This window comes from Myotis myotis, unplaced genomic scaffold (assembly GCF_014108235.1).
Source record: "Myotis myotis isolate mMyoMyo1 unplaced genomic scaffold, mMyoMyo1.p scaffold_m19_p_6, whole genome shotgun sequence".
NCBI classification, from domain to species: Eukaryota; Metazoa; Chordata; class Mammalia; order Chiroptera; family Vespertilionidae; genus Myotis; species Myotis myotis.
In genome coordinates, this window is record NW_023416368.1 from 81,258,529 (window position 1) to 81,276,193 (window position 17,665).

Consider the following 17,665-nt stretch of genomic DNA (forward strand, 5'->3'; position numbering starts at 1 on the left):
ATCACATGACTGTCCTTCCTTGGCCACTGGGATCTCAGGAAAGTGAACGACCCTCTCAGGGCCTCATACAGTCTGCTGGGCAGCCACTGGGGGACCCCAGCCTGTGATAATGGGGGAAGAGTGGGCGCCCATTCCAGCCAGGCGCCGGGGCGTGGGTCACGCGATCCATGAGCCAGCCTTGTGTACCCACGCAGAGCAGGGAGCATAAAGGGGTGATTATGACCCAGGACTGCGAAGCACACAGGCCGAGGCGGGGTCTCCTGGGGCCTGAGGCTGCCCAGGGCCCCTCTCTGCCCCACCTGAGTGTTCATCCTGCGCATCTCTGACCCTCAGGAGACCTCCCACGGCCTTGGCCTGGGGAAGGGAAGCTGGTGATGCTGGCAGTGGGCAATGGGGGCGAGGACACCTGTTGCTGGACCACCTCTCCACCCTCACACCCACCCCTAGGCTCTCCCTCCCCACCGCCTCCCTTCTGGGCCAGACTTTCCTCAGGACAAAGCCCCAAAGCCCCTCAAGGGCAGGAGCTGAGCCTCGCTGGATAACTGTGCCCCCAAAGTGCCCAGCAGGGTCCAAGCTCTAGCTCTGAGTCACTGGTGGGCCTCCACGCCCCCCACTGGGAAACGCTCAGAGTTAGGCCGGCCCCACCACCTTCCAGAACTCGGGCGAGGGAGCTGCCTTTGACTATCGGTTTGTCTCAGGGGCTGTCCCAGGATCAGGAGTGGAAGGGCGAGCCCCAAAGCAGGGGAATCAGTAACCCCAGCTAGGTGTCCCCGTGTGCCAAGCCCTCTGGCATGCTCCTTGAGCTTCCTTCTGTTTGACATTTGAGGAAACTGAAGCTCATAGAGGGGCTGCTGCTTGCCAAGGGTCACCCAGCATGGAAGGGGCTGGGCTGGGATTCGAAATCAGAGACTGGTTCTCATTCGAACCCAGAGCCTGCACTCCCCGAGTGCCCAGGCTGCCAGGCTCGCTCCTACCAGCATGTCCCCTGGCTTCGTAAAGGAGCTTGAGATACCAAGATCTTGGTGCACCCCTACCCTCCAGGGCTCCCCAGCTCCTCCGCTCAGCGTTCTGGGACCTTCCCAAAGGTTCCCACTGTTCCCACAATGCAGTGGTCTGCCTAGGGCCTCTGGGCCTTTTTTAACTGAGTCCATCTCACAGGTACACCATTCCCCAGCTGGCCCACCTGTCAACTCATCCTTCAAGCTGAAGCCACAGGACCCACCCTCAGCTCAGCTCTGACCTACACCCCTGCAGCTGGGAGTGGCTGTGTCTGCTATAAAACCTCCCATGGGTCTCATCTACGTCCATTAAAATCCGGATCTGCTGACCCCAGTGCCTTGCTTGCCCCACTGGCCTCTGGTTCACACAGGGGTATTTGTGTATGCTGTTCCTTTTCCCAGCATATCCTTCCTCCTTCCCCATCAAACCTCAGCCTTCACACTTATCATGTCACCTCCTCCAGGAAGCCCTCCTGAATGCCCCAGGCTGGATCAGGACCCACTCTGGGCTTCTCCAGCACCCTGTGTCTCCCCTCACAGCTCTGCTCCCGTCATGGGCCTGTCATCCTCCAGGATGGGAGCCTTCTCCCCACCCTGAGAACATGGCAAGGCCCCAGCATGTACTGGATGCCTACTGCATGCCTGGTCCCACCTGGCACTTTACCCACATCATTCTTGTGGTCACATCCATTGCAGAAGTGGAAACTGAGGTAAGAGGGAGACACTGCAGGCAGCGGAGGCCGGCACAAACACTGCCAGCTGCAACTTCCATCTGCTCTGTCAGCTTGAGCCTTAAGGGGTAGGAGTGAGACTCGGGGAGGGGCAGGCAGGACATGGGGGGCTGGGCCCCTGGCGGGAGAGTTGAGGAAGTTCCTCTGAAGAGCGGCCCAGGACTAAGGAGAATCTTGGGAAGCAGGACTCTCAGGCAATAAAAGGGGTTGCTGAGGCAGAGGCTTGGTCGGCCGATAGCGGGAGGTACACAGGCATGGAGCTTGGGGTCAGGAACCGGAGGTGAGAAGGTGGGTACTGATGTGCTTGCCCTGACCCCCTCAGTTTATTAAAGCCCCAACGAGACACAGCGTCAACCTGGGATCCACAGACCTGAAGGGCGCAGGGACAGATGGAGAAACTTTCCGTGAGTTTTAGGGGTGACTAAGAGCAGAGATCTCAGTCACATACCCCCCACTCCCACCCCCCATGGTCCAGCCGCCTCCTCCTCCTCCAAGGTCCAGGTCCCCGAGGAAGGAGGCAGAAGCCCCCCAGCAGAGAGCCGTGGGCTGGCAGCTCAGGCTGCCCAGCCTGGCTCCGCCCCCAGGAGGTGGGGGAGGAGAAGGGCTGGGGGCCAGTCGGGGGGGAGGGGACCCCGCGGAGCATAACGGTCAGGAGTTTTCCAAAGTGAGGGGGACAGGCCTGAACGGGGCGCACCGGGCAGCGCGGGCTGGCGCCGACTCTGGAGCGTGGCTGGGCCAGGCCCGAGCGGGAGGGGGTGAGTGGGGAACGCGGGAGTACCCCCTCCCCTCCCGGGAGCCTAGAGGGGGGGGACAAGGAGGGAAACAAAGCCCAGCGCAGACTGGCCCTAGAGGAGCAAGAGAACCCCAGGTGCACTCACCCCGTGGCTCAGCTCAGAGATCGGGGTGCCCCGCTGCAGCCGGTCCCCGGTCCCGCGTCCACTCTGAGCGGCGTCCACTCAGAGCGCTAGCGCCGCGCGCGCAGGGAGAGGCCGCAGCCCTAAGAGCTCGGCCTGGGGGCGGGGCCGGGGGTGGGGCTCCGGACGGAAGTGGGGCGGGGGACCAGCGGGGGAGCCCCATCAGGGGGCCCTGGAAGCCTCCAGGGGGTTCCTGTGCGGGGAAAGCCTTCCAGAGGGTACTATGCACCCCCACATGCACATGCATGAGAGAACACCCTGAGACACCCCCCCGTTGGGAACCTGATGACAGAGGGAACCCCTATCCTGCTCCCCCTCCCCTTCCAGGTGCTGATCGTGGCCATGGCAACGGATGGAGGGACTGGAAGCCCAAACAGCAGAGGGCTCCCCAAACACACCCAAAAACTGGAGGTCGGATAAGGGGCAGAAGCAGCCCCACCCAGTCTGAGCTGGATGGCAGAGGCCGCGCCCCCACGTTCACAAAGAGCCCCAGAGGGTGGGGGAGGGGTGCAGGCGCAAAGAGGCTAACCCCCTTGGTTGGGGTCTGGGGGGGATGAATGGGGACACCGTGGCAGAGGCCCCCACCTTAGGCACAACCCTGAGGAAGGGGCGGAGAGCGCAGGCCCAGATTGGAAACAGATGGGGCCACCGTGCCAGGCCGGAGACACCCGATCCACAGGGAGGGGTGGGTGGGAAGGAGGGGGAGAGGGAGGGGCGGCCCCGCCCAGGCAGCCAATCCCGGCCGGGCTGCTGCCCCGGTGCGGGTTTGAAAACTCCAGGGCTGAGACAGGGAACGCAGAGGCCCCTGGGGTTCTGGGAGCTTGGAGAGGCGTTTGGGGAGGGGCGGAGACCCTAACGGAAAGCGGAGGGCATCGCAAGGGGCTGGCTCCCCATCTGCTCCCAGCCCTGGCCCCGTCCCACCATTAGTGCTCGGGAGGACTCCCCTAGCTCACAGGTATGGAACTCCCGGTGTGTACTAAGCGCTGTGCCTGCTCACCTCACCCAACATCACCCCCATTTCCAAAGGGGTTGGCGGAGGAATAGAGAGGTTCATTGTCCAAGGTCAAAAAGAGCAGGGACTGGAACCAAGGTTTGGGTCCAGAGGATGAGCCCTTACCCACAATGCTGCAGGAGGCCTGGAGTGGCGCAAGGTTGGGGGAGGAGAAATGGACAAGTTGCTACAAATTTAAAGCGTCCAGGGACACAGCGGGGTTGGACAGAGGCCCCACCCTCAATAAGCGCACTGCACAGTGGGGCAAAGGACGGGCTTGCCGGGACGGCAGGCAGCTGTGGCAGCTCAGAGGAGGCCCTGATAAGGGTTTAGGGACAATTCACTTCCCAAGGTGGCTATCCATGCCCTGCTATGGCTGCCAGGGAGGGCCTATTCCCCACCTCTCCTGGGCAATCTGCCCCTTTCCCAACCTGTGCCTCAGTTCTCCCCTCTGCAAAATAGAGTGTATGATGCCACCTCCCCTAGCACTGGGAAGGCCTGCCCTGGAGTTCCCAAAGCCCCAAGCACACAGTAGGTTCTCTGTGAATGGATGTGGACCATACAGAACACATAGTAGGTGCTGCTAAACACAAGATACTCCAATATCTCCCCTCTCCACAGCCCAACTATGAAATGCACACAGTAGGTACTTTACGGGGTGCTACACTTGGCACCCCAGCACCACATGGCGCACACGGGAGGTGCTCTGTGTCAACATGGATGTGAAATCAAGCAGTGTAACCTCCTCCTGCTTGGCAGGGAACACAGTGGGCCCTCAGGAAATGCCACCAGGAGTACAGTGGGTGCTTTGCTTGCATTTGCAGGCTGATGGCCCAGGCACAGGGCTCATTCATTCACTCAGGAATGAATCCAAGCTCTCCCATGTGACCTCAAGGAAGAACCTGTTTTCCCAACTTTATTAAGAACCAGGCCCACAACAGGCGCTCAATGAATCGAGATGTCAGGGCGCCTGGGGCAGAAGTGCCGGTCTCTGGGTTGTCCAGGCCCCAGGGGATGGTGGCTGAAGACCTGCAACGCCCTCTCCAGCCAGCCCTGCCCTCTCTGGGCCTCTTGCCCATGTCTCCTTGGAGATGACCTCTTGCCTCCAAGCACGGCAGTGAGCACATGGGCTGGGAACACAGCCACCTTCTAGGTAAGGGTGGAGAGATGTGGGCGAGGAACGGGGCCTGCATCTGGGCGACCCCAGCTGGGTGACTCCATCCACACAGCAACCTGAATGTCCCCAGTCACAGCTCTAATCACCCCATTATTTAACTGCCTGGTCCCAGGCCTGCCTCTGCCACCAGACTGACCTCTGAGGGCAGGGCGGGGTCTCTGTCTTGATCAGAGCACACCCCTGTACTGGGTCCCAGCACCCAGCAGAGGGCATGCGTGGAACACAGCGGGTCCTCAGCAAACCTTCACATCAGCAGCCAGGACCTCCTCACCAACCTTATTCTCCGCAGGGGCCCAGCGCACAGCACCCTCGTCACAAAGCAGGCATCTTCGCCCACTTTTCTTTTTCCTTTTTTTTTTTTTTCCACCCACCCCTTTAAAATAACAATTTCTGAGCACCTACTGTAATGAGCCATGACTGGTTTGAGGCACTAGGGGCATAGCAGTGACTAAGTCTGACAAAGATCCCTGCCCTCATGGAGCTGATGTTCTAGCGAGGGCAATGGAAGGGAAACAGAAGAAATAAAATAACCAAGGATCAGTTAGCAATAAGTGCTATGAAGACAGACAAACTGGGGGGGGGGGGGGGGGGGCAGGGGTGCCTGTATGTCTGACGGAGCAGGGGTGGGGGCGGGGGGGAGGGGATTTCAGTCTTAAACAAGGTCAGGGAGTAAGGAAGTGACATTTTACCAAAGACCTGAAGGAAGTGAGAGAACGTGAAAGAGGTATGGATGCTTGGAGGAAGTGCGATAGGGGAGGGCATAGCACATGCAAAGGTCCTGGGACAGGATGCTTGGATGGTGGAAGAACAGGGAGGAGGCCTGTGTGGCTGGAGCAGAGTGAGGGGGGATAGAGGGAGGAGGTGAGGGCAGGGAGGGGACAGGGGCAGGTATACAGGGCCTTGTAGGCCCCCAGGAAGGACTTGGGCTTTTACCCCTTGGGAGGTGGGAGCCCTGGAGGGATATGGGCAGAGGAAGAGCAGGAACTAAATCAAGTGCTCACAGGAGCCCTCTGTCCACTGCAAAGACATATACTGTAGGAGGTTAGGGGGGTCCAGAGGGGAGGTGACTACGCATATTCAGGCCAGCAATGAGGGGGCTGAATCAGCTGGGAGCGCAGGAAGGGAGCAGGGCAGAAGTGGGCACATTCTGGATAGACTAAGAAGGCAGAGCCAACAGAATTTCCTAAAGGAGAATGGGGCATAGATTAAAGCAGGGACGCAAGGACAACTCCAGGGTTTGGGCCTGAGCACCATGAAGGCGAAGAGCTGCCACCTCAGGGAAGCCCTCCCTGACTGTTTTGCCCTCCCAGTGCTCTTGAGGGCTGACCCCAGGAGCTCCCGAACGTGCAGTTATGTCCTCTATATGCACCAGGAGGAACTGTCCTTGGGGAGACGCATGGGGCTCGATCACGTCAGCCCCTGCAGCTGCATTTGGGGGGTAATTTTTTTTTTCAAAATAACTTTTCTTCTAATTATAAAATAGACGCACGCAGCAGAAAATTTAGAGAAAATCAGCATAAAGAAGAATATAAAAATTGCCCATATTGCAGCCTCTCCTGGAGAGAAAATGTGAGCATGTGGTCATTTTCATTCATTCTTTCCACAAACATTTATTGAGTACCTACTGTGTGCCAAGCCAGTGGGGACGCAGCAGTGGGCATGACAGCCAGCACCCCTGCCCTCAAGGCAAGTGAGGAAGACAGACACTCATAGGGAAACCAACACTGTCAGTAGCACAATGCTGGTCAGTGCTAAGAGATCCCAACCACAACAAATGCACAATGGGGCTCCAGAAGCCCGGAGGGGCCCAGGGGACTTCTCAGAGGACCTGGTGAAGTCAGCAAATCAGACATACAGGCACCTATGGAACAGACTCTCGGGCAGGAGAAACAGCAAGTGCAAAGGTCCTGAGGCCAACCGTGTCCTTCTCGGCTTCTATGTGTGCACATTGGCACTTCCTTTTGAAAATGGAGATCACCATCGTAAGACCATTTCTCTGTGTCCAACCCACGGAGTTCAATCAGTTCCTACTTGTTCTACATTACAAACAACACAGGGAGGGGCATCCACATACAAACCAGTGGCCTGTCACTTCCTGCACAAAAGTTCCGACCAATTAAGTATCTCTGTTGGGATGTCCTACAGCCTTTGACACCCACCCTGATGTGGGGCCCCCTCAGCCAAAACCACACACACCAAGGTAGGGACCCTCCCGCCCCCCTCCCCCCCCCCCACACACACGCCTATCCCTCTCCCAATCTGTCCCATTGTCCTCACATTTGGGGCCAAAATCCCTCCAAGTTTCATTTACAGGCAACCGCCAAACTGCACACCCTTGGGATCCAGAGCGAGGGAGAAACTGGTTGGACAGCTTCCTTCCCCAGCACAGTATTCATGACCTGGGGCAGTGGGCGTGTGCCAACCGGCCAGGAGCCTACTTCACCCACACTCACATCACGGTCCTGGCGCCACATCTGCCTGCTAGCTACACCACAGTGGGCACACTGCCCACTACAGGCAGGTCCCAGCTCCTCACCTGCCTTTTTCACCTGCAGGTTCCCCAGGCCCAGCCACCTTCCTCTCCTCCCAGAGAAATCCAGGTGCCTTCAGGTGCAGCTGGACCCAGATGCACCTGCTCTTCCCATGTTCTCCCCTCTCAGCTGATGGCAGCTCCATCCTTCCAGCGGCTGGGGCTAGAACCCAGGGGCCAGCCCTGACTCTTCTCCCCTCATCTGCTCTGCCCACCCTGCTGGTCTGGAAACACTATGCCCAAGTCTCCCTCTTAAATTCCTTACGAACTTGACCCTCTTTCTCCATGTGCCTTCTTTGTCTAGTCCCATTACTGCCTGCCTGGACCTAAGTCACCTCCACCCTGGCCCTCCAGCTTTTGCCCCACTCCCCACAGTCTGTTCTCCCCACAGTAGCCAGAGGGTGCTGAGTCAGGTCCTGGGTCCTGTCCCTCCTCTGCCCACAGCCCACAAAGCCCTGAACCATCTGCCCCATCCCCTCCCCGCTCACCCTTTCCCCTTTGCTCACTCCACTCCAGCCACACGGCCTCCTCTCTGCTCCTCCAACACGCCAGCCACAGTCCTGCCTCAGGGCCGCTGTGCAGGCTATTCCCTCTGCCTGGAACACCCTTCCTCCACATTTTCATGGCTGTCTCCTTCTCACCATTCAGGCCGCCCTCAAACATCACCTCCTCGCAGGCACCCCGACTGCCCTCACTGACCTCACTACAATCCAGGTAGCACCCCCATCACCCTTTATCACACCTTCCTCTATTTCTTCCTTTTTTTGGCACTGGCTTTCATCTGAAATTACAGGGTGGGGCAAAGGTAGATTTAGAGTTGTGAGTACGTGAGACAGTTTATATATATTATTATTTATTAATTATCGCATTGTTCTCCGTATGAACAACTGTAAACCTACTCTTGCCCCACCCTGTACTTACTCCTTGTTTATTGTCCAGATCAGCACTCTCCTTGAGGGGACCAGGTATGACTAGTTAAATAAAATTAAACAAAATTCAAAATTTAGTTCCTCAGCCACACTGGCTGAGCTTCCTGCATCTGAGGCCAGGGGCCAAGGTACTGGTGCAGATCTGGTGCACTTCTGTTTAAAAATATATACACGTTTTTATTTATTTTCGAGAGAGAGGAAGGGAGAAGGGGAGAGAGAGAGGAACACTGATGGGCTGCCTCTGCACCAGCCCTGCTGGGGATCAAGTCTGAAACCAGAGCATGTGCCCTGGACCGTGACCTTTCAGTGATGGTACGGCGCTCACTCGACTGAGCCACACTGGCCGGCCCAGGGGACACAGTGCATTTCTATCACCACAGAAAGCTCTGCGGACGGCTCTCCTGGAAACTGGGAGCCAGGAAAGTGGGGCTGGGTCCCAGGGCCTGGCAGAGTAGGTGCTCAATAAATGCTCTCTAAACCAGCGGTTCTCAACGGGTGGGTCGTGAACAATGAAAATACATCCTGCATATCAGATATTTACATGACGATTCATAACAGTAGCAACATTACAGTTATGAAGGAGCAACGAAAATCATTTTATGGCTGGGGGTCACCACACCATGAGGAGCTGTATTAAAGGGTCGCAGCATGAGGAAGGTTGAGAACCACTGCTAACAAATGAATGAACAAATGAATGGCTAAGAGGCTTTGCAAAGCTGGAGGCGCCGATTTGCAGGACAGGCCACCTGCAGCCACAGGTCCACAAGCTGGATTAGCACCGGGGTCTATCTGCGTTGCAACCCAGGTACTCTCTGGGGGCTGCTACTCCAGGCCCAAGGGCAGAAATTTATAAAAAGCTGCCCTGGCCAGCGGCAGACTCCTTGTTGCAGCCCAGCGCCAACATACGGACCCCTCCAGAAGCGAGGGGACGGGTGTGTGTGTGGGGAGGGGGGGGCGTGGCGTGAGCAGAAGGGTCAGGGCCCCTGCTAGGCATGGTCCTCTAGGTTGGGGCCCCCACCAGGCCCACCACCATTTCCCACGTTGAGCCACCTGTGGCCGCTTCCATGGCTCTGGCCACATGCTCCCTGCAATGTGCCTCTACGATCAGCAGCTCCCCAGTGAGTAGCTGGAGCGCTCTAAACCAGCCCCCTCCTTGCTCAGGACTTCTACCACAGCCCAGGCCCCTCGATCTGACATTCAGCTGGCCCATGCCTTTCCCTGAAGCCCGTGATGTTCAGCTAATGTGCCGCAGCATACTGGTGTGCCCCAAGAATTTTGAAAACATGCAATACCTGACTAATTTACTCAGGGGCACTGACCTCTTTCCCGTAGATTATCAAATGAAAAAAACGACAGCAGGCAAAACAACAATAGGTGGGGGTGTGAACGGCCTGTCCTGAACCACAGATATGTAGGTCACACACCAGAGCCGCATCTTAAGGGTCACATCGCATAATAAGGTTATGTCCAACTGGTTAACTCTTGGTACCAGAAATCCTTAAATACAAGTATAGGCACCTGATCTTTTTTTTAAAGTCACTTTGGAGTAATAAAAGGTAGGCAATTTATTTTTTTTTTTTTGGTAAATCAATCAAAATTATACCTGTTTTTTGTCAGACCAACAAAAAAATATATATTTTTGGTGTGCCGCAGAATTTTAGTAATTAGTGCCACGAGATGAAAAGGGTTGGAAATCACGGCCTTAACCTAATTTACTTTAGAATCCAGTAAAACTAGGAACTACTCCATAATGCATGGCTCTACCTGCCTAGCCTCAAACTGACCAGAAAAACTGTTACAATGAAAATATGTACACAGTTCTTCCATTTTCCCTGGATACTGTTGCCAAAGGCAGCAGCCTGAAAGGATCTGGTTATAGAGGTTGGATGGGCAGGTGTTGGTGTTAAAGATCGCCCTACACCTGACTCTTCCTCCTTGACCTGTTACAGATGAACCCCAAAGGGAGTCACTGCTAGTCTGTGCAGCTCTGTGCCACCGGACACCTGCTCCCCGGGTCACCCCAAAACAGCCTCGTTCTGGGGCAGCCCCACACTTTAGAAATCATTGTCCACAGGAGGCAGGAGGATAAGGTTCTTTTCCCAGCTCCGTCCCCGGTGAGCTACGTGGCCCTGAACTAGTTCTTACCACTCTCTGGGCCTCAGTTTCCCTACCTGTAGAGAGGAGAGGAAGACTGGGGGTTTTTTAGTGCCTGAAGCGGATTTTGTAGGTTCAGGGTCTTGAAGATCAGGGGGAAAACTGAGGGAAAGGCCGGCGAGGTCCCAGAGGCAGGGTGAGGTGGGACCCGGACTTGGTCACTCGCTACTCAAACCTCAGCATCTCCCCTGCACCAGGAGCTACCCTGAGTTCTGGGGACACAGCTGGGACCAAAGCCGACAACCGCCTAGGGCTTCTCTTCTAGGGAGGAAGAGTGACAGACCCAGACAGCCAGGCACAGACGGGGGTAAGGAGCGCGTTCTGGGCAGAGGGCACAGCATACGCAAAGGCCCTGAGGCGGGACTGAACACACTAAGTTCCAGGGAAAGAGAGGTGGCTGGTAGCTGAGAAACGGGGCTAGAGGGGTAAGGGATTAGAGAGCGTTTCACTTGAGAACTGAATACACGAGAGGCATGAACAATCATCACGCCCGATAACAATTTCCTTCCACACCCCACCTGCATTAATAGAGCCCCTGTACCCCAGGCTGAGCAGCAGGACACGGAGTGGCCCAGGCAGCCCCAGCCCATCTTACGGAGTTCACCGGCCTGTGGGGGCGGGACACAGGGGCCGGAGCAGTTAAAGATCAGATCTGTGACGGGGGATTCCTCTGGCCCGAGAGTGGGGCAGGCTTCCAGGAGGAGGTGATATTTAAAAGATGTGAAGAAAGGGAAACGGGGAGAGGAGGCCTAAGTAGCACTGGACAGAATGGAAGAGGTGAGAATAGGAACCTTGGGCCAAGTCCCTGTCACCTCCCACAGCTGAGAAGACAGGGGCTAGGAAGCTGGCTGCTGGGGGGGGGGGGGGGGGGGCCTGCTGTGTGAGCCCAGGTGCAGGTCCAAACCTTCACCTCCCAGAGCTCTCAAGCCCAGGGAGAAGGTGACATCTTTAGACAGGAGTTTGGATTTGAACCCAAGCCCATCTCCCCCCAAACCTGAAAATGTTCTTTAAGCACTTACTACGGGCAAAGCACTCAAAACTGAGGCAGGCACACAGTAGGTGCTCAAGGAACACTGGCTATTATTCCTCTCTCTTCCCCAAAGCCAGGCACACACAAACAGCTCACTGAATCCCTCAATGAATAGTACCCCCCCCCCCCCCACACACACACACACACTTTTCAGTTGGGGAAACTGAGGCACGGAGGTTGAGCCCAAATTCTCAGCACTGGGAAGTGACAGAGCAGGGACCTGAACCGAAGCTGGTTCGTAGCTCCTCCCCCAGCCACTCATCTGAGCCTGCGTTTCCCATCCCCAGCCCTCACCCCCACTTCACTTGGAGGTAACAGTCCCAGAATTCGTGGCACCTCACACCGAGCCCATCTGCGACTCACAGCTGCACATGGTCAGGGACTGGCAGCCACCTGGAGGCATAAGGACGGACCACTGGCTCCCAAATATATTTTATTATTATTATTATTGTTATTATTAATTATTTCCTAGCAGCTGCCCCGGCACTGGGAGCCACAGGAGGCACAGCACGGGTGAGGACAGCGGCTCAGGTGCAGGCAGTGGCGAGGCCTCAGCAATTATCCCAGGAGGACTCAGCGCCAGGCTTTGCACATCCCCGACAGGACCGCCTGCTCCCCAGACGCCACCGGCTCCTCCCTCCCCCCCCACCTCTGTCCAAATGTTACCCTTCCCACCAAGGCTGCCAGGCCCCCTATTCAAACTCTGCCCTCCACGCTAGCATTTCCCTTCCCCTTCTCTGATTTTTCTTTCCTAGAGCAGCGTACCACCCTGACATGAGATGTGTTTTTTCTTCTGTGCTTTGTTCATTCTCCATTCCCCCAACTAAACTGCAAGCTGCAAGAAGACGGAGTATTTGTTCTTTTAAATTACTCGTGCCTGCCTGGCCGGGATGGCTTAGTTGGCTGGGTGTTGTCCCCCATGCACCAAAAGGCTGCCAAGGTCAGGGCACATGCCCGGGTTGGGGGCTTGATCCCCAGTAGGGGGCGTGCAAGAGGCAGCCGATCAATGATTCTCATCATTGATGTTTCTATCTTGCTCTCCCTCTCCCTTCCTCTCTGAAATAAATGAATAAATATATGTGGTCCAGCCTGTCATATATATATATATATATATATATATATAGAGAGAGAGAGAGAGAGAGAGAGAGAGAGAGAGAGAGAGAGAGAGAGAGAGAGAGAGAGGCTGGACCCATTTATTACGATCACCCGTTGCTCACCCGAGGCCATGCTGCATCTCTGCCTCCCGGCCTCCCAGGCCCCTGGGGAAGCATTTGTCTCTCTCTCAATGCTGAGAGGTGTAGGGATGTCTTCACATTCCCTTTGAGCCCGCAAACACCACCTCCGGAAATGTATCTGATAGACACGTTCTCCTGAAATGACACACTAGACAGTCCTCGCCCCTGAAATGACACATGTAGAACAATCCTCACAGCAAGACTTGAAATAACATAAGTGCCCATTAATAATGGATCGGTTAAATATGCAGCAGTCCAAGGGGCCAAATAATGCCACAAAACATTCGCATTTCTTAGTGTGATGAGCTTAGTGGCACAGCTGTGAAAAGGAATGGGGTTCCTCAGTGGTTAGAGCATCAGCCCTCAGACTGACTCGGTCAAGAGCACATACCTCGGTTGCAGGCCCAATCCCTGGCCCCGGTCGGGGTGCCTGCGGGAGGCAACCAATCAATGCATCTCTCACATCAATGTTTCTCTCTCTCTCGTCTTCCCCTTCCTTTCTCTCTCTCCAAAAATCAATGGGGGGGAGGGGGGGGACAGAGAATATCCTTGGAAGGGGGAAGCTAGATGTACAATTATGAAATTACTTTTTAAGGCACGGTATTTTTAAGAGGGGGAAGAAAACACCAGGGTACAGAACGGCACGTAAAGGATGCTGCCCTTTGGCTAAACAGAGGAGTATAAATCTACCCGCCCACCGAAGAAGAGCTCTGCATAACCGCACCGTCCAAAACGGTAGCCATGACTGCACGCGTCTGCTTCTATTTAAATGAAATAAAACGGAATACAATTTAAAACCCAAGTCCTCAGTTGCACTGGCCACATTTCCAACGCGTAAGAGGACATCTGGCTAGTGGCTACTTTATTAGGAAGTACAGGTAGGGAGCATTCCTATCGCGGCACCAAAAGTTCTACGGGACCGGTGCAGAACCAGGTGCGAGCCACACCCCGCAGGCCAAATAGAGCTTTCCTGGCACAGGGCCACGCCCATTCACCTGGCTACTGTCTCTGGCTGCCTTCTTGCCACAGTGGCAGAGTTGAGTGGTAGAGATGGACTCTCCATCGCATAAGGCGGAGAAGATGTACTATCTGGCCCTTCGCAGAAAAAAAATGTTCCGACTTCTGTTTCTGGGGAAGGAGAGGGGGAGGGAACTGAGGACCTGGGGGGACAGCAGAGGCATTCCACTGTGCACTCGTCTGCATCTCAACTGTGCCCCGTGCGTCCGCATTATCCGGCCAGAAACATAAATTAAAAATTAAAGATGTTGCGAAGGGGAGATGCTTATTTATTTTCCTGCCGGTGGCATTCTGGATGTTACCAAGCTCCAGACAATTTTGCCAAGAGGATGGGCAAAAAAATGGTTATCTCGTTGTTTTAATTTGCATCGCCTGGGAATCTTTAAACACAGATAAATGTCCAAGCCCAGACTCCTAAGGAACCTGGGCCCCCACCCATCTCATCTGCCGCAGTGTCCCCAGCATCCGTGCAGGGTCAAGCCAACAGGTGAAGCCCAGTAGGTGGGCATGAAGGACGGAGGGAACTGGGCCCAGGGAGAGGGCCGCATTGCAAGGCCTGGGATTGCTGGGGCTGGAGGTGGGCATGGACTGCCAAGCCACGCTTCCCTGAGGCCGTGTCACCAATGGACAGGGGGCCAGCCTGGCTCCTGGAGGGCAGGAGCCTGTGTACAACCCTCCTGGGGGAGTGCTCAGCAGAGGGAGAGATGGGCAGGGTGGCCGGGGACCTGCAGCCGCTGTGGGGGAAGGAACCTCAGGCTCCAGACCTGGAGAGAAATTATATATTCATCAGAATCTTAAACAAAAGCCCCACAGCCGCCTGTCAGCCAGGCTCTGGCTTTTATGGTAATCGGCGATGAATTACCCACAATGCCTGGCCAAGCGCAAGTGGTTCTTGGCCCAGATCCTAAACTAATTTTTATATGTTCGTGTGTATATAATTTCCCTCCCTCTCTCACATTCCTCTTCCATCATTAGTGGGATTGTGGGGGAGAGGGGGACACAGAGGGAACCCTGGGTGTAAGGCAGAGGGTGCTCAAGTCCCTCAGGCCCACCTGGCACCAGCCCCTGGGCCCAGAGCGCATGGAGGTGGGAGTGGAGTGCCCAGCTGGGGCCAAGGGGAGCCTGAAGCCACCAAGAGCTGAACTGGGAACCCAGGGAGTGGAAGACACAGAGAAAAGAAGGAAAAAGAGGAGCCAAGAGGGGAAGGGCGGGAGTGCAGGCCCATGAGTGGGGTCAAACCCCTGCCCCGTGCTGTGTGGCCTAGGGCCAGTGCCTTAACCTCTCTGGGCTTCAGCCTCCTGGTCTGCAAACCAGGACCCCCCTATATCCCCAAGTGGGGGCCTCCGTGAATCTCTGAGTTTCTGCCCCAAGAGCCCCAGCAGAGCTTGGAGTTGGCAAAGCCCCAACCCAAGCCCCATCCTACCTCAAAGGTACAGCTGGGCGCTATTTGTGCGTAGGCTGAGGAAAGAATGTGCCTTGCTGAGGGCGCTGCCTGTGTGCAGCCCAGGGACACGGGCCCCATCACACCCACCACGGCAGGAGGCCCACACCAGGCCTCCTCAGCCCCTCCACCCTCTGGTGGCTGTCCTGCACCAACGGGGTCCCCATGCCTGCCCCTCTTGTCCTTGCAGATGCTCAGGTCTAAGATCAAAGGCATCCTTATTCCTTTCAATCCCGCCCTCCCCCAAACATTTGGCCAATCCCACTGGCTTTTGTGAAAAATTCTTCCAGAATCCACCCACTTAACTCCCCCTCCTCTGCCTCCATCTGGTTCAGCCCCCATCATCTCCCACTTGGACTAGTGCAGTCACCCCCGCGCTCGTCCCCCCGATTCTGCCCTTGCCCTCCGCTCCCCAGTCTGTCCTCCCTGCAGTGGTAAAAATACACCTGAGGACACCTGAGCCCAGTCCCATCCCTTCTCTGCCCGTAGCCATCCAGGGCTCCTGCCTCCCTTAAGCTACAAGCCCAGTCCTGCCCTCAGACCACCAGGCCCTGCAGGAGCTGCCCCACCCTCTCCTCCTCTCTCTGCCTCCCTCGCTGTTCTTCTTAGGACCCAGGCAAAGGGCAGCCTCGGAAACACCTTCCCTCCAGAACTCCGCATCGTCTACTTCCTCACCTCCTGCTGGTCTTTACTCAAACGTCACCTCCTCAGAGAGGCCTGCCCTGATTCAGTAGCTACAACAGCCCCTCCTTACCACCCACCCCTCTCCCCAGCTTCATTCTCCTTAAAAGCATGGCATGCAGTAGGCCCTTAACAAATGCTTCGCCTATTTATCGGGGCATTGTCCGCCTCCGGCTACACTCCAGGAGGAATGGATTTTCCCCTCTGTCTTCTGCCCCACCCTGTTCTCAGGGGCTGGCACCCAGGAGGCGCTCACTCAGCCTCCACTGGTGAACCTGGACCCCCAGCCGGGGCCTGGGCCCAGAAAAAGCACGGCGATTGCTTTTGCAACACGCAGAGGCTTTTCTCGGGGTCCAAAAGAAAAATTTAGAACTGAACCATCCCTGGAGGGATGGGGGAGGGCAGGGCAGCGGCACTGGCCCGGTGGGAGCAGCCAAAGAAAGAAGAAAAACATGCCTGTCCCACAAAGCTGCCACAGGAGGCCTGCACTGGCTCGCTGGTGACCGAGCGGAGGCCGTAAGCACTCTTTGTAGATGACCAGGCGGGATCGGCGGATGCTAACGTGGGCGAAGGACATGTGGAAAAGGGAGACGAGCAGAGCGGCGTTTGCTAGTGCTAAAATAACAGCGGCCGTGAGAATACTCGCTCATGCTGAAGACCACGCAGCACGCGCGAGGCGCTGTTCAAAGTGCTTTACACATAATACCTCGCCCAATTCTCTCCATTTCACATGCGACGAAACAGCGACGAAACAAAGGTTCAGAGAGGTCAGGAAACTTGCTCGAGATCACACAGCTCGGGTGTGGCCGAGCGGGATGTGTGGTGGCAATGCCCACCCGCAGCCAAGCTCCATGCTTGGCACGTAGGAGGTGCCCTATAAACGCCATGGATGCCCAAGGGCGAAGTGGGCTGAGGTGGAGGTGGTGGGAGTTGTGGAGCAGTCAGTCGGGCGCTTGCTGGGGAGGGGAGGGAGGGCTCCAGCAAGCAATGCAAACACAGAGGGAATTGGGCCGCGGGGAGCGAGGCCTGGCTCGGAGGATCACAATTGGCTGCCAGTCTCATTTCCTCCTGTGACTGCGATGGGCAGGCCTGGCCAGGGCCCGCGGCTGGCATGGAGCCAGAGCCAGCGGGGACCTCCCCGCCTGTCACCCGTGATGTGTTCATCAAGAGCAAAGGAAATGTCATATCCATCTGGGTGGGCGGCAGGCGTGGGCCTGTGGGGGCGATTCCTGGGTGGGGAGAGGCGAGCCTGGCCCCTCGCAAACCTGTCTCCCTCGCTGCCTCCGTGGGACCAACCTACCATCAGACCTGTGTCTGCGGAGAGCCGTGTGGTGAGAGGTCCGAGACCACAGGTTTGATGAGAGTTCAGTTCCAGGCCCTGCTCCTTCCTTACTGGGTGACCTTCAGCAAATCATTTCCCACCTAGGAACCTTGGTTTCCCCCTCTGTAAAATGGAGCTGTCGCCCGCTGGCCTGGGACAGCCTTCCCAAGCCACAGACTTTACATTCGCAGCAACTCTGAGTCTGAATTTTGGCCTAACCTCCTCCTAGTTCTATGGCAGTGGTTCTCAACCTTCCTAATGCCGCGACCCTTTAATACAGGTTCCTCATGTTGTGGTGATCCCCAACCATAAAATTGTTTTCGTTGCTACTACTTAACTGTAATGTTGCTACTGTTATGAATGGTCATGTAAATATCTGCTATGCAGGATGTATTTTCATTGTTACAAATGGAACATAATTAAAGCATAGTGATTAATCACAAAAACAATATGTAATTACATATGTGTTTTCCGATGGTCTTAGGCGACCCCTGTGAAAGGGTCGTTCGACCCCCA

The 17,665-nt window shown here is 56.1% G+C and overlaps 1 protein-coding gene across 12 annotated transcripts in view; it reads right to left on the reverse strand.

Annotated features, from left to right (window-relative positions):
• The window catches only part of PTPRS (protein tyrosine phosphatase receptor type S), a 100,029-nt gene that overhangs the window by 65,038 nt on the left and 17,326 nt on the right, over positions 1-17,665 (reverse strand). Inside the window, exon 1 of one of the 12 annotated variants that reach the window (XM_036313472.1) lies at positions 2,608-2,737. The exons of the other annotated variants lie outside the window; for them this stretch is intronic. The gene's annotated coding sequence lies outside the window, so the exon portion shown is untranslated. Of the gene's footprint in view, positions 1-2,607; positions 2,738-17,665 lie in introns of those variants that run through there. 12 annotated transcript variants of the gene reach the window in all.